Raw genomic sequence first — 18219 nt, forward strand, 5'->3', positions numbered from 1 at the left:
TGCTCTGCCTCTGTCGCTGGTGTGATGTAATGCTGGGAGTTACTCTCCGCACAATGTTATGTCTGCCAGAACGCCACCTATGGAAATGTTTATTATGTGACTCTGGAGTCATGGAGAGTGATACAGTACCAACCAACCCCCAACTGTCATTTTTAAACCCAGCCTGTAACATAGTATCTGGTATTTTATCTCTCTCCAATTTATCACTCTCCATGACTTAGTACATTTGGCCCCTGAATGAATTTTAAAAGAGAAACTAGTCGCTTAGTACATGTGCTCGGATGTATTCGGCTGGCGGGGAGAGTCACCTGCCGTTCCCCGCTTCTGAGACATGTTGGGTGAAATGTAATAGGGTGAGAGTTTCAGAAAGTGAGAGATTTTGGGAGAGTTTTCCCATGTTTTTTAAAGCAGCAATCGACTACACTGCAAAACCAGGTTGATTTCGCAGTGTAATTGATTGCTGCTTTAAAAAACATGGGAAAACTCTCCCAAAATCTCTCACTTTCTGAAACTCTCACCCTATTACATTTGGCCCTTTATGTCGTTTTATACATGGGGATGTTTAATCGCTAAACGTTATTTCCCGCGTCCTGCGCTTCGCATGGCGCCAGGCCTGTAGCTCGGCCCACGGATCACGTGTCGGTGGGGTTTGCTCCTGGGAAGCAGCTTTCTCCCGTTTCCTGGCTGTCAGTCTGACACAGACACGGCAGCTGCTCTTTAATTGGAGCTAAGTCACTTGTGAGAGCAGCGAGAAGGCTGCAGATACCCAATACTGTCAGGTGCAGACAATGGGAGAGTATGGGGAGAGTGACAGAGACAGAATGTGGACACAGCACTGACACACAGAGGATTATTGCTAGTAAATGGGGATGAGAAAGAACTCACGGACATTGAAAGATATCTGTCAGTTGTGAGGGGGGCGGAGGAGGGGGGTCTGCTAGAGATTCGAAATAAGAAAGTTGGTAAACGAGGGATTGTGTATGCAAAGATCAGTGCGTTCCCATAGCAGCAGATAACGTAACTGGGAGTACCGCCTTCGGTGTACTGGGAAGGGGAGGGTCACAGCATAGCCCCGCCCACCAAACCACTTTCCTGAGCATGCATGTACAACAGTGGGGCATGCTTCTGATTTGTTCTATCTAGGTGATACCTGTGCACCGTGTGTTTCTTTTGCTGCGTTATTGATTTGTGGCTGTATATGTAATTCCGCAATATTACATGATTCTATAAATCACTTTCTACCAATACATTTCATTTGTGACTGCACCCCCCTCCCCAGCGCACTGCCGGATACCACACACCACATGGCAGCGCCAAGAGGCAGACAGAGGGTCCTGCTATCTCCTTCTGTAGCTAAGAGGGGGCGGTGTGACGCTACATTACCTTCTCCACATGTTCCCCTTGTAACCTACAACTATCCATCATCCTAGTACCTGCCCCTGTCTCACCAAGCTCCCTGCACCTCGTCCAATGGATTCTCCAACTCTCTTACTAGACCAGTCCCTACTTTTCTTCACTCCAATACATAGACTCTCATCTGCTGTGCCCACTCCATTTCCAACCACAAAGCAGTACCCCTAGGTCTGTATAATGTATACCAACGTCGGGATGCAATTCATCGCAGAGCTTGTCCCCGGCCACTAACACTCATGGTAGCCTTTTGCCGATTTTTTCGGAGAGGGATCTACTGGACCCCTCTCCATCCACTCCTGATGACGCATGTGCCTGCGAACAGCCGCCTACGCACATTATGCCAGCTGTCACCAGCCCCGGGAGCAGAATAATAGAGTATGTTGTTGTTGTGCCACGATTTGTGGCATTTGGTCATCGGGGGAAGTGGCAGCACTGGTGGAACGTGGACATTTTGCCCACTTTCCCAGTGACCTGGTAACTCGCCCCCAAATCTGTCTGTGTGCCGGAAATTCCAGGAGAGCAAGTATTAATTATTTATGACATCACATTGAGATGAGATTGGATGGACAAATACAGTTGGAGTCATTATTGTATCATTATAAGACAGCGGCACATAACGTAAGGCCCCAGCGACACTGCGGGCGATACATCCGATGCCAATGAAGCAGTACAGTAATGGCACCTGCCGCACTGTGCCCGGCATCAAACACTCCAGTATAACATAAAGGCAACAGATTGATGATAAAATTAGGCAGATTAATTTCTTACAAATATAATGATATTAGATTATAACAATCTAGAAGGAGCCGTATTCTCTACAGCTGCTACACAGACATTACAGCCGCTCTCTCACAGCGCGGCTCTGCCAAGTTCTCAGAAGATGATATTATATTGGCAGCGAAGAATCGCCCAGCTGGTCATGGACAGGATACAGGCCCGGTGCCCTCTCACGTGCCAGCTCCTTACTCCGTTCGTTGTAGATGCTGCCCAGCGCCCCGGCTATAGAGGCGATGTCTGTGCCCCGTGTAGGAGCCAGGACTAAAACTCTTTTGCAACATAATTAAAAAGAGGGGCATTTAATATTGATGTAATCTTCTAGTTTAAAGACCCTCATTACTGAGTAAGTGAAAATTACATGTGCGTGAACGGCCTGCGGATTCTGCTAGTTTAGTGCTGCGTGTGCCATATCGGGACCCAACTGCAGGCCGGGCGATAGTCAATCAATGGCACATGTTCTGCTCGTAGTACGCTTACGCAAGGCCATCCTGCAATACGTTCATTTTTTGACCGCTGGCCGTACGCAATGTTATCCCCGGTCATGGGGGATGCTTGGCGGGATCCGATTGGACACTGTGCCATGGTAGTCTAGTGTGCCTTGAGCTGTTCTGATGTGTGCCACCAGAGCTAGAGATGACCACGCCAGTTTACTGCCGCCACCACCAGTTCAACTGTTATTCACTGGTCTCTAGTTTTCATGTGAGGACCAATGTGTTTTATTTTTGTTACCTGTGGGGACCAGTGCGATTGTTTTTTAATATGTGGCCAATGGGTCTTTTTTTTCCTGTGGGGGCCAATGTGTTTTTCCCTGTGGGGGTCTGATGGTGTGCCTTGGCAATTTTAAAATCTTCTTTGCGCCGGTAGAATAGGGGTTGCATATCACTGCTCTATGGATGCAGAAAGAAGCCCAGAGGCTTCTATAGAGTAATAACAGCAATAGCGTTGCTTGACTTACATTCAGTAAACTGTGGTGAGGTCCAGAAAATTAGGTTTTTAATGCATTTTCTTGTTAGTACATCTCACCCTATGTGTTGTCACAAAAATGAGTTTATTTGAATAGGGAGCTCGGGTTTTTTATGTATCTCTCTACTGTATATATAAGTACCTATAGTTACACGTTGCCAGCTTTCCCATTTAGAATTAAATCCGTCTTCTGTCTCTCCCCTCGGATGGAGAGGGACGTGCTCCCCGGCTTCTTGCTGCCTCTGATCCTGCATTCAGCTGGAACAGAATCCTCACTCTCAGAATCCACCTTTGCTGGCAGATAGACATTCCAGGCCCATGCACTGAGATCATGGTGCTGTAAATCTATTCAAATGTAAATCTGTTCAATTCAATTACCAGTCTATAATAACATTTGCTGCTTCAAACTCCATGTTGGTCACAGTATTCGGTACATGCTGGTGGCTCAGTGGGTCTCCAAATTGACAGTTCAAATCTATTTAGTAGAAAAAAAATAGAGATGTGAAACGTGCGAGTCTCGGGCCCGGACTGGCACAAACACGGCTACAAGAAATTGCCAGTAGAAATTAAATTCAATTTTCTCTAGGTTAACTTTTGCTGCATAAACTTCAGTACACTGACGGGTTGGGACGTCATGGGGTATAGCTATACGCGTTAGTACTGTAAGCAAGACCAACAGGTTCTGTCCGGCGACAGCGCCTATTTAGCCGGGATTGCGGTGGTACAAGTATCGTCACAATCCTTTTTCTGTCATTGCCATGACAGTGATAACAGAAGAAATGTGTATGAAAAACTGTTTCATTCATAGAATAGAGCGTTCTTTTGTGGCCAATGTTTTAGATTTTATTTATTTTTCCAATATTTATTTTTTATTTTTTGTAACTTAGTGAAAATAGTTTGGCTTTCAGTGCCACCGCACACATGAAAATGGGCAACTGGGTCACATATGTGCACCCCCACGCAGACTGTCATGGTGAAGCGGTAAATTAACCTTTACCTCTCCAGGGCAGTTATTTTTAGGTGGCTTAGTATCACTCTGGTGCCGCCGTGAGTTCTTGATAATAAGTAATGATGATGTTGATAAATAGGTCCTATGAGTCTTTAGAAACAAATAAATAAAGGGAATAATCGCTAAACTATCTTGAAAAGACACAACCCGATGGAGCGCTCATGTTTTATTTCAATTTTGACATTATTTACACAAGATAGTAAAATTTTATAATATATGTATATATATATATATATATATATATATATATATATATATATATATATATATATATAGACAATCCAAAGAACGGCACTCAGGAGGCAAAATTTCAAAGTTAAAGAGGATGTGTATTATAGCCAAGCTTTCGGGGTATTAGCCCCTTCATCAGGACACAATCCTGGATATAGGATTGTGTCCTGACGAAGGGGCTAATACCCCGAAAGCTTGGCTATAATTCACATCCTCTTTAACTTTGAAATTTTGCCTCCTGAGTGCCATTCTTTGGATTGTCTGTATGCTGATTACCTAAGGGCACCGGGGCCAGTTGTATTCATTCATTTGGAGTGCCGGCAGGTTTGGACTTGTATATATATATATATATATATATATATATATATATATATATATATATATATAGTCACCCCTGTCTGTCTAACCCTCCCCTTTAGAATGTAAGCTCTCACGAGCAGGGCCCTCTCTCCTCATGTGCCTTTCTTAGAATATATAAACCACTGCTACCCTGATGATTGCTTCAGTGTCCTGTCCCCTGATGCAACTATCCATATTAACCATGTACTTGTCCTAAATGGTCTTGTGCTGTAATTTGTTATGTGTTTTTGCTAATAACTATGCTCTGTAAAGCGCTGCGGAATTTGTGTGCGCTATATAAGAAACTGTTAATAAATAAATAAATAAATATATATAAAGTGCAATTGTGTGCGGCACTCTCGGGATTTTTAGTGAAGAAATGACACTGCGTACAAGTGCTGAATTTCTACGTTTCGGTTTTATTCACAAAACCGTCATCAGGAATAAAACCGAAACGTACAAATTCAGCACTTGTACGCAGTGTCATTTCTTCACTAAAAATCCCGAGAGTGCCGCACACAATTGCACTTTATCTACACCCTGAGGTCACCGGGTGAAGTTTATAAAGTCTCAACGGGTGAGTGCCAGATACCAAATCGAATCTATATATATATATATATATATATATATATATATAATGTAACTTCCCTCGACCCATCCGAAAATGGCTGCCCATTCAGCTGCCACAGACACAAGTCCAAAGTCCAGAGATTTAGCAATTTTCCTGCTAGCAGTGACAGGAAAAGTATATTGCTTAAATCCAAACTGTTCTGTCCGATATTGGGATGTGCTATAAAAATATTATTACAACTGGAATTCCTTTTCACATTCAAAATAAAAAAACATTCAAAAATTTCAAACGTGTCCTGTAATTATAATTAATCTGGATTTTTAGATCACGCGCATTAATTACCTTTTAGACAGGTAGACTCCCAGTTGGCTTCACCAAGTGACGTGAGACCCAACCGCCTGCCAATCACATTTCTTCATATGCGTTTAGTTTATAAAATGGCCGCATATCATTATCGCAGGCGTCTTTAGGCCTTAGTACACATCTGGTGACCTGGATGAGCCTTATCCGACGTAGTTCCTATAAGTGTAGATGTTACTACCTTGGCACACAGAGCATTACGTCTCCCACCCGCCCCTCCTTCTCGGTCATTGATTAAGTTATACTGACTAGTTAAATGCTGTTGAGAGCTAGAACATTCAGAATTCATTAGCTGCCGGTGCTTGTCTGTAAAATAAAGTGAAGGTGAAGTGCGGAGAGGCCTTAAGAGGATTACGTGTACAAGTCACATAATGAAAATGATTTACTGTGCAAATACGCTGCTGCTGAGGAGCACAGACCCACGCCTATAGCGAGGGGCCGGGAGAGATTTATGTCTCCCCACGCCAAGGGAGCCCCGGGTGTCCCTACTAAAACACTAAAACAAAATCAGTGCATATCTTTATTACACGGGAACTATTGATTGTTTTTATTTATTTCACTCCAACTCCTGACAAGCAGAATGATGGGGGTACAAGGTCAGAGACGTGAATGTCCCCACATCCAATCAGAGTCCTTTCCAATCATAGCGTTCTCTACATTTCGATAATGAGTAGAGATCCCCACCACCCGGGTCACGCATCGCCCACAGTGCTAGGGTCCAGTTGGCTCGAAGGGGCACGGATGACCCGGTTTTTATTTTGTATTAATGTTTATCTTTAATACAAGAAGAGGGCTAAAGGGGGCCCAAGCTAGTATGTCACCTAGGGCCCCATGACCTGGCTCTGAGGTCACATTTGGTCTTTGGAGAGGAATTGACCTCGTCCAAATTAGGCCACAACCCCAATAATTTCAAGCACGGTCAAGACTGAGGATAAGTGGAACGATACAGTATTTGTGACAAGGGGTCCAAATAAGTTTAATGGGGGCCCTGGGTTCAATAAAATGGCCTCCCGCCTTGCTCCACCCCTAATATGGCCACAGAACCCCCCTATATGCTGAGCAGTGTTCCCTGAGCTCTTCCAGCTATGCATGGACAGACTGCATACAGGACACAGCAGTGACTACATCACGTCGCTAATTGCTGGGACAGATTGATCCTTTGTGGTAAGACCCCAGTTTGTGAGGGCAGCGGGGTGACTGCCCTCCCCCCCCCCCCCGTTTAATCCGACACGTCATCTACCAAAGATATAGCTACTAGATGAGACATTTGGGGGGGTTAATTCAATTGTGGGTGTTGTCTGTTATATGTAGGTACAATATCGTTGGAACACCAAATTGCCCGCAGTTTACACCAATTTTTACCCCGACATTGCTTATTTATGTTTGCAATCTTGGGTCTACATTAGGCACACACCAGGTCTTTTACAAGTATGACCACTGAACAGAAGTATCTCCCGAACATTAATGGGCGCCACTTTCACCAGGAGTCCTATGTTTTGAAAAATTAAACCTAGGTTATTTCCTAATCGCTAATTTGCGCTACCGTTTAATCAGGAAGAAGCCTCCATCCATATATGGAGCCGTCAGCAAGTAATCGCTGTGACCGCGGCCATTTGTTGACTAAAATTGTTTTTGGAAATCAGAAGTTAATTGTAACAAACGCTTGACTGGTATTCAGAGGGAATATTTCAGGCTCCCCTGTCAGATAATAGCGCTGGCGTGACCTCGGATCTGTGTTTTTTATGCTCTGCCTTGTAATAATATTCTTAAGGAGCGCCTTCATTAATGCAAGATATTAAACAAAGCACTCGCACTGTAATATCAAGAGATAACACATTGCATCTTAACACGTCGCTTCTTAAAGCTGAGCCTTTTATGTGATTTTAATGTGTTTTAAAGAGGCTGTACAAATTAAGACTTGATGTAAAGCCAAGAAAAGCGCCAGCCATAAATCTGCAAAACTTGTTTATCGCAGACTGTGATGACTGTACACAAAATCTCTTCTTATTTATCCAGACGCAGGAGGAAACGGCTGCTCTCATTGCACGCAGCTACGCCTGCTAATATTGGTGTGATTCTACTGTACAGAACCAGGCCGCGATGTAGCGGTGGTACACTACAAGTTGTGTCATCAAACCGACAGGCCTTTAACTTCAAGTACATAGCATCAGGGGTGTGGACACTGCCAAGGTCGACCAAAAGAATGTCGACATGCACAAAGTCAACACTGGAAAAAGGTCGACACGTGGAAAGATTGACACGCGAAAAAAAGCCAACATGCATGTTTTTTTTTGTATCAATGTCGACACCTGAACATGTGAGCCGCTAATTAATGCACCGCGGACCCTCACTCGTCTCTCTTTGCTCGCCAAGCTTCCGGCCAGGCGCCTGGCTCTGCTCTAACTGCGTAATTTACCATTCAAGTCATAGTACTTTAGTTTTTTTTAATCATAAAAGGTTAATGTTGACCTTTTCATGGGTCAACCATTGACATGTCGACTTATTGTGTGTGTCGACTTTTTGAACAAGTTGACCATATATACAACATATATATGTGGCATATAGACATTGTCTGGCAGCGGCCCGGGAGTCTGCATGTGTAATCACAGCGTTCTTCTCCTGTCTGGCGATGCTATAGGTGGTGGCAGGGAAAGGGTTACACGTAGATAATTAATATGTACTGAGACAACAGACACGGAATGGGACGGCTTCAGTACAGGGCTAGGCCATTCCTCTCCGTCATGTTACAAGAACTCATTTTCCCGAGGATTAGAAGCCGCGCTTACGGTGGATACATAACGCTGCTTACACTGGGATTCCATTAAAAGTTAATCATTTTTTATGATGAAAAAATATAATTTGAGAGCGGCTGAAAGCCTCCTCCAGGATCTGCATTTGTCACCATTCTCTTGGTGGGAAGCAGGGGGCCTGCACCGGCCTAATTTACAGCTGCCCATTAATATGCTGGAGACGTACCACCAGGAGAGGGTTCCTTGGCTGGGAATATTTGCTTATTCACTGACGCTGCGGTGACAGCAGTGTAATGCGTACGGGGAGGGGGTAACAGGGAGTGTGGCGTGGTATCACATAGATAAATAGCTGCCCTTTGTTCCAGCACTCTGCCAGTCATTAGCCCATATATCAATGTGGCAATGCGATTTGTTGCAAGTGCTTGAATTTATTATAAATAGGCCTTTTGGCACATTTAAATAAGGGTCACATCCCAAACCGCTTCAGGCTCCTATTTGTAGTAAATGTATTTGTGCACACAGGTTCCTTGTGGGGCGATGTATATGGTGTATTCCTGCACAGAAAGCGCCCAATGTCTGCAATCCTCAGGGCATAGAGTATTTAGGGTTCAATAACGAATCTGGGTGCAATGGGGGAATCTTATAGAGGGTACACACGGTGAGATATCCACTATTTTTCTATTCAATTCTGCAAATCGAATGCTTTTAGCAGCAATCGATGCAGATTTAATCCCAATGCGCCTTCACGTTTAGTGGAAATCGAAAAGAAAAATAGTCTTGTCAGGCAAAACTATATAGCAGAAGTCGAATCAAATGCTAGATCGAATCGAACGGCAAATCAAATCGAATCGAATTCCACATCAAACCATGTGTACACACTATTACTCTACAGCCGATATAGAGAAGAGGCGTCTGCGGGAGCCAGCGCAAAGCCCTCAGTAACTGCGGGCCAGATGTACTAAGCCTTAATAAGTGACCAAATGGAGAAGGAGAAAGTATCAGCCAATCAGCTCCTAACTGTCACCTTAAAGCTTGGGTTTGAAAATAACAATTATTAGCTGGTTGGTGGTTTATCACTCTCCATTTTATTACTTTTCTCTACGCCCTGATAGAGTCTATGATCATACAGACCGGCCACGGGAACCGAGAAGCGGTTTCGTCAAAGCTGCGTTTAAGCCGCCACTGGCGTTACCTCCCCCAAACGGTCCCTTTCTGTCAATCACTTTGTGAATGAGCCCTCACTGTGAGCAGCTTCACTCATTGACGCACATGCGGTACGCTCACGTTACATTACATAGCTATATTACAATTGATATTGTCTTGTGACAAAGGACGTGGCCTCGAAGAAATGCCACATCCTTGAGCCACGTCCCCCATTTTGGTATACTGGAGACATTGCCCAGTGCGTTGGCAGCTGCCTCACATGCCCACAGTCCCATTCTCCCGTGAGAAGACGCTGCACTCATGCACTAAGTGAAATGGGGTCTCCTAACTTCATACCTCCTACCACGAGAAGAGTGACTGTCCCGCCAATGTTGGGATGATTGGGAGGTATGCACAAATCCCATTATCTGGTCACCAGTATGCCGGTATGCTGTGGTGGACGTCTTCCTGTATACTGTGTATATAATGCAGCTCCCAGGCTGGACGGTACCCTGTGTGTAGATGCAGAGATATTGCCGGTTACTGCTTCCTGCTGTAATGAGTGATGAGCTGTCATCGTATATAATTTATATTCCACCGTTGCCGCTCATAACCCATAACTGGAAGTGAGTGGGTAGATTAGTGTTTTGCTACAACTGCATATAGTGGCCGGTACCAGTGCCCATCGGTGCCAACATAAGGAAACATAGGGTCATTCTGGGAAAATACATGTGTTTCAGGGTTCTGTATGGTGTACCAGAAGTCATGGTTTTGTGTGGTGTACCGGAAGTCATGGTCCTGTGTGGTGTACCGGAAGTCATGGTTCTGTGTGTTGTACCGGAAGTCATGGTTCTGTGTGGTGTACTGGAAGTCATGGTTCTGTGTGTTGTACCGGAAGTCATGGTTCTGTGTGGTGTACCGGAAGTCATGGTTCTGTGTGGTATACCGGAAGTCAGGATTCTGTATGGTGTACTGGAAGTCATGGTTCTGTGTGGTGTACTGGAAGTCATGGTTCTGTGTGGTTTACTGGAAGTCATGGTTCTGTGTGGTGTACCGGAAGTCATGGTTCTATGTGGTATACCGGAAGTCAGGGTTCTGTGTGGTGTACCAGAAGTCATGGTTTTGTGTGGTGTACCGGAAGTCATGGTCCTGTGTGGTGTACCGGAAGTCATGGTTCTGTGTGGTGTACCGGAAGTCATGGTTCTGTGTGGTATACCGGAAGTCATGGTTCTGTGTGGTGTACTGGAAGTCATGGTCCTGTGTGATGTACCGGAAGTCATGGTTCTGTATGGTGTACCGTAAGTCATGGTTCTGTGTGTTGTACCGGAAGTCATGGTTCTGTGTGGTATACCGGAAGTCATGGTTCTGTGTGTTGTACCGGAAGTCATGGTTCTGTGTGTTGTACAGGAAGTCATGGTTCTGTGTGGTATACCGGAAGTCATGGTTCTGTGTGGTGTACCGGAAGTCATGGTTCTGTGTGTTGTACCGGAAGTCATGGTTCTGTGTGTTGTATCGGAAGTCATGGTTCTGTGTGGTGTACCGGAAGTCATGGTTCTGTGTGTTGTACTGGAAGTCATGGTTCTGTGTGGTGTACCGGAAGTCATGGTTCTGTGTGGTGTACCGGAAGTCATGGTTTTGTGTGGTGTACCGGAAGTCATGGTTCTATGTGGTATACCGGAAGTCAGGGTTCTGTGTGGTATACCGGAAGTCATGGTTCTGTGTGGTGTACTGGAAGTCATGGTTCTGTGTGGTGTACTGGAAGTCATGGTTCTGTATGGTGTACCAGAAGTCATGGTTCTGTATGGTGTCCCGGAAGTCATGGTTCTGTGTGATGTACCGGAAGTCATGGTTCTGTATGGTGTACCGGAAGTCAGGGTTCTGTGAGATGTACCGGAAATCATGGACTGTTTGATGAAGTCCAGGTTGTAGAGCTCCACAGCATTGTTACATGTGTACAGAGACTTTGTAATATTGCTCCCCTACGTTAACACCGTGCTCTGCCCAAGTTCCAACCGTCTACCCAGCATGCGGGCACATCTGTTCCTGTCCCACGTCTCGCACACCAGGTGATGATGTGATTTTCTAGGTGCCTGGATTTGGTGGCATAGAGACTCAGTCCTTATGTTCTGTATTGATGTACTGGCTGCCTATTGCAGTACGCAGCGGTCCGGCTGATCAATAGTGAGACGTACTGTACAGCTTCTGGCGCTAAGGCGAAAGATGAAAACCAAGCAATGGCAGCATTAATTCAATCTGAAATCAGGTCCTTTGCTTAAGAAATGAATAATTTGTCATGTAATCAAAGAGTTGGTTGGCACGGGTAATGTTTCGGTCTGGCAGAGCCCATTAATCACAGAAATCAGAGGGTTGTTTTATAAGTACAGGATATTATTGTGCGCTATTGACATGCAGAATATGTATCAATAGAAATATCTCTCCGATTCCGGGAACCTGGTATTTATCTCATTAAAGGCTAGTGCGCCAGTGAGATAGTTTATATCTGTAGTGAATGCTTGCAGCATAACAGTAGTGTTACCTGCATTACCTGGTGCCGCAGTGTCCCCATCACATAATGCAGCGATTTGTGCCACTGTGTCGCAGGAGGCGGAGTTTGGATGAATCAATCAGTAGTAAATTTCGCCATGAGGCATATTCCCAATTCATGGGAACAGTGACCCCTAGAACCACTGTGGGGCCTATTTACTAAGCATTTCTTTCTTGCTTTTTCCTTCATTTAAGGACATAATTAAATATTGGTTATCTGCGCCTATTTGGAGCGCAGAAAAAGATACCGCCTACTTTCCAGATTCCAGCCTCATTATTTCTGGATGGTATTCAGCAATAGCCAAGAAGCGCAGCTTTCCAGATGCAGCGTGCGTGGGCTAATGTCATCTTCTGGTGACATCAGCCCATTAACCTTCAATGTGGGAACCTTGTTGGCGGGAGATCTTACGACCCATCTCCAACGAGTTGGACTCCTGTCCGGCAGGTTGAAGCTGTTTGCAATGCCAATCAAGAACACGCAATTACCAAGCCAAACCCAGCAGTAAAGTCATCAGAGGGAGAACCGTACCCGCGCAGATTTTACTTGCTGCACTTCACAGCGATAAAGAGTCTTCATTTCCGGGGGGCTGGGCGCGTTGTTTTGCTAAACATGCCCCTTACTGTGTGTTATTGATCTAAAACACTTGACGACCTAAATGTAAATATTTCTTCTGATTGTTTTCGTCTCTTATCCATGATCAAAGAGCAATTAAAATAATTATTATGAAGTGATGTGTAACACAGCTGGCTAATGAAGCAAACAGACAGGAAGCGAGATATGGCTTCTACAAATGCATTAATTTCCCTCTAGAGAGGTTCTTCCCGACTGGAGATATTTTGATTTTTAACAGCCTGAATTTACAGCCTTTTTAATTTAGATTCCCTCAGCTCTAATACTTTCCCCACTTTTACGGTTTTTCTGCACGCGTGTAAAGTGGCGACCATTCTGCCGGCCGTCGTCATACGATTTAACGTCAGCGTACCAAGTCCATTTGCACAAACTGACAACGCTTCTTGTCTGCCGGAGAGCCGGTTTTGTGCAGGATTAGCAGATTGATCAGCGTTTCGCTAGTGTCAGCTGGTATCACCTTACTGCATTACTTATAGGTAGTGGTCCAATACTAGCTGCATTTTTTTCAGTCTTGTCACCCGCTAAGTCTTTTTCGTAGACTCTTTTAGTACAAGGATGCTGATGTAAGATCCTGAGGTGAAGACACCAGAGTTCGGTTTCTGCAGTCTGGCTGTTTAGAGATGAAATGAGGTTCCCAAAAGAAAATGATTCTGGGTTATCTAATATGCCTGGAAAGTGCCTCGCTAGGAATCAGCGCGGGATAAGACTTATGATATCTCTATGAAATCAGATATAGGGGAGAATAACTTGCTCCCTGCATTGTACAGTCTGACGCGGGCCCAGGGAGCCGGGCGGTGGAATTATTAACCGGCGATGGCCTGGTTCTGATCTACTATATATTATATTATACTGTAGGTAAGCAGGGACTGATGTCACTATGTACAGGTGTCACCTCTAATACTTACAATATGGCTGGGTACAGTGGTGTAACTAGATGATTGTACAACCCATAGCAACAGTTTGTAATGGCCCCTAAGTACCACCCAATGGTGAAAAATGTATATAACACATGTAATTGTGACAGGGAAGGTGGCCCCTCTCAGCTCTGGGCCCCATAGCAGCTGCACACCCCGCACCTATGGTAGCTACACCCCTGTATATAACACATGTAACTGTGACAGGGAATGTGGCCCCTCTCAGCTCTGGGCCCCATAGCAGCTGCACCCCCTGCACCTATGGTAGCTACACCCCTGTATATAACACATGTAACTGTGACAGGGAATGTGGCCCCTCTCAGCTCTGGGCCCCATAGCAGCTGCACACCCCGCACCTATGGTAGCTACACCCCTGTATATAACACATGTAACTGTGACAGGGAATGTGGCCCCTCTCAGCTCTGGGCCCCATAGCAGCTGCACCCCCTGCACCTATGGTAGTTACACCCCTGTATATAACACATGTAACTGTGACAGGGAAGGTGGCCCCTCTCAGCTCTGGGCCCCATAGCAGCTGCACCCCCTGCACCTATGGTAACTACACCCCTGTATATAACACATGTAACTGTGACAGGGAAGGTGGCTCCTCTCAGCTCTGGGCCCCATAGCAGCTGCACCCCTGCACCTATGGTAGCTACACCCCTGTATATAACACATGTAACTGTGACAGGGAATGTGGCCCCTCTCAGCTCTGGGCCTCATAGCAGCTGCACCTCCTGCACCTATGGTAGCTACACCCCTGTATATAACACATGTAACTGTGACAGGGAAGGTGGCCCCTCTCAGCTCTGGGCCCCATAGCAGCTGCACCCCCTGCACCTATGGTAACTACACCCCTGTATATAACACATGTAACTGTGACAGGGAATGTGGCCCCTCTCAGCTCTGGGCCCCATAGCAGCTGCACCCCCTGCACCTATGGTAGTTACACCCCTGTATATAACACATGTAACTGTGACAGGGAATGTGGCCCCTCTCAGCTCTGGGCCCCATAGCAGCTGCACCCCCTGCACCTATGGTAGTTACACCCCTGTATATAACACATGTAACTGTGACAGGGAATGTGGCCCCTCTCAGCTCTGGGCCCCATAGCAGCTGCACCCCCTGCACCTATGGTAGTTACACCCCTGTATATAACACATGTAACTGTGACAGGGAAGGTGGCCCCTCTCAGCTCTGGGCCCCATAGCCCCCTGCACCTATGGATGGGTACATTCTTATAACGCACAGTATTATTACGTACTACTTAGTAAATACTGGCGTGATGGCGTTAGATATTATTTCCAGCAGCGTGTACAGGGTAATAACCTTACAGGTACAGTAAATGGGGCTGCAGGAAACAGGAATGTGACAATAAATGCTGTAAGAAATCCTCCTATAATTGCACACAGGCCTTGGCGCGGTTGCCCGCCGTGCCAGCATTTGGCGAGGCGAGATCTGTAGTGATGTGTACCTGACTTCTGCCAGCCTACTGAGAGCATCTGTCTTGCCAGCACCTTGCTCACGCTGCCTCCTCTGCAGGCTCGCCCATTCTCCTGGCTGAGGCCATAAATCATCCACCTGTCAGGCGCGCAGGCTGCCTGGATTACACAACGCCTGCCTTCATTTAGGGACGGTGTGAGCAGAAGATTGCTGCAAATGCTCTGCATTCATGTAGATGCTCTTACGCCATTTCCAGCACTCTAATGAGGAATCAAGGTGATGACAGGAAAGTCGTCGTACACCTGGCGCAGATCAGGAGGTGTGAGGCACCGGCGCCGTGTATATAGGACAAGAAAGACTCTAATAGACAGAAGGAATGTGTGTTATCCCAGACATTATACACAGTAATAATGTCACAGGCTTTGTGTGTATACTTTATACATAGAGATTTAGTTCATGTATTGATCAATGCATTTAAGCCTGCAGCCCCCCGGCAGGGGACCCCACATTTCTGCAGGTCTTAACGTTATTGCTCAAAGTTATTACAATAATCAAAGCTATCACATTAATATCTGATTCCAGGCATGTTATCTGGTCTAATACTCACAGCAGACAATACTCACAGCAGACAATACTTTTAAAGGTGAGCAAATACCACACATTTCTAGGGAAATGGTTAACATAAGCTATGATAAATGGGTTAAAAACATATAATATATATATATATAATTATATAATCTATATATGGCTAGTGTCTGTGTGTCTCCTAAACACTGCCATCTGTTGGCAGCGAGTGAAACTACATCTCGTTCCCTCTCACACATGCACAAACACAGGGCAGGGTACCCCCATCCCGCTTTTGAAACCTTTGATGCTGGAGGGTATTTTGGTACTCCACACAACTGCCAGTCAGTGGTCGGCGCTCTGGAGTGCGTTTATTGCGCTGGGTGAGTGACATTGTGTCATGCCCAGGGCTCCTCCCCCTCTCTGCACGCTACCCCTGTAACAATGGCGCACTGGGCACCCGCATCCTGGGTGTAATATAAAGTCTGTGCATGAGTCCATTATGTTATATCCAGCACAGAGTTCTTCCAGCTCCTGCCAATATTGTGGCCACTAGGGGCAGTGTCACATTGCCGTCCTCAGTAAGCGCAACGCAGCGGGATTACACTGGGATCACGCAGAGAACTGCACCCAATGTGTCTTACTCACACACCTCAGACGTAATACACACACAATTATTACTCCTCAGAAGTGTCAGTATTGTGTCTGAGGCAGAGAGCAGAGACAGGGCCTGATTCTCGTTCACTTGCAAATTCTCTCTCTTATGGACAAAAGCATGCTGCGCTGCAGGTGGGGCAGATGAATCATGTGCAGAGAGAGTCTGATATAAATGTCAACAAATCATCCAACCACACTGAATGGTAAATTTACTAAGATGGAAGTTCAGTTGAAGATGAGATGTTTCCCATAGCAACCAATCTGAATGTATCTATTACCTCTAGAGCAGGGCTGGGCAACTCCGGCCCTCCAGATGTTAGTGAACTACACATCCCAGGATGCTTTGCATTAGTTTTGCTATGTGACCATGCTGAAACTAATGCAAGGCATGCTGGGATGTGTAGTTCATCAACATCTGGAGGGCCGGTGTTGCCCAGCCCTGCTCTAGACGGTACTAAATAAATAAGAATCCTTTGTTCTATAGAACGCCTAATTTAGTAACGTTACCCCTTAGAGTGAAAAGCTACAATGATTAATCCAGGCTGACTGCTATATATATCACGTGGCACGGTAGAATATCCGCTATAAGAATATTACGTTTCCCATTAAGAGAGTTTACAGTTGTAATTAAGTCACCTTTGATTGGCTGGCAAATGACTTGTTTCTTGGCGTGAGTCAATAAGGCTGTCACAACGAAACTGGCTGCCAATACCGTAACCCCCCCAGCAATGACATAAACAGGCCAAATTAACTCCTAATACCCCGCAAGCGCTGTATGACTCCCAACATGGAGGCTGCGGCCCCATCGATGAGTTCCTTGCGATCTGCATTTCGTTTTAATTGGTATTTCGGTCGGAATATTCAGCATTTTCAGGCAGGAAAGTGTAACCGAGGAATAAACAAGCTGTGTGGAATTATTCTCCGTCCCCTAGCTACATGGGGAATGGGGTCTATCATCAGAGGCGGATATTTGCCGGATGAGAAGTTCCCTGACAGTCGGCCGGGACGTCACGCTCACAGAATACCCTGTCACCGGGCGATTTGAATACAGTGACATGCTTATTATCATGTTTAAGACCACTGACAATGCTGTGCGCTGACAATGGCGTGTTTGCCAATCAGCTGTACACGGAATGTATTTTTCCCTTGTTTGAGCAGCGGCGTTACAGACTGACAGCGTTTAGTGCTGAGGGAGGGTCGGTTATTTTGTGCGCCCGCCGGTTGTCATCTAAGGAACATTTCCCTTTGTTGTGTTTTACAGGGAAAATGTGACATTTGTTTTGTTTGTGCAGTTTTGTTACATTGTAACGTGTTGTGTTTTGCACAATTTCAAACGGTTCTTTTTGACAACAATTTGTGACACTTGTTTTTTATTGATGTAATACTGATATAAAGTATTATTATATATATATTTAGATCTTGTGGCGTATAAGCGTCTTTCCCGCTGAAAGTGTAAGCAGTGCGTTACACAAGCTGTAGAAATCCGCCTCTTGTTTCCGTCCAATCTGCCTGACAAACTCCATTGTGTCCCCGGCACCGGTTTTTAGATCAGCATTGATTCTCTGTTTGAACACACATGGAAGGCAGATGGGCGCTTACATGATCAATACACAACAACACACACAGAAGTGCGCCCGGGACAGTGCACGGTCCATGGCATTTTCCTTGTCTAATCAACCACTGAGGCGCTGATAACTCTTTTATATAATATTCACCCGGAGCATTTTTGATTACAGTTTAATCAGACGCTGAGCGAGCCAATAAACAACACAAGCCTCAGATTCTACTAAACAGCCCCCCCCCCTCCCCCCACCACCGCCCCAGTCCTCGCCCCAAGTCCTCACCCCAAGCTTTTAGCAGGCCCAGATTCTTGTATAGGGTGCGAAGCTGGCAGACGAGTGGATATATTC

General features: G+C 45.6%; 1 protein-coding gene across 9 annotated transcripts in view; it reads left to right on the forward strand.

The window, feature by feature from the left end:
- Positions 1-18219, forward strand: part of ESRRG (estrogen related receptor gamma) — a 705684-nt gene that overhangs the window by 590043 nt on the left and 97422 nt on the right. The gene's annotated exons all lie outside the window — the stretch shown is intronic.

The sequence above is a fragment of the Crinia signifera genome, chromosome 3, assembly GCF_055691185.1.
Source record: "Crinia signifera chromosome 3, ASM5569118v1, whole genome shotgun sequence".
In the NCBI taxonomy this organism is placed as follows: Eukaryota; Metazoa; Chordata; class Amphibia; order Anura; family Myobatrachidae; genus Crinia; species Crinia signifera.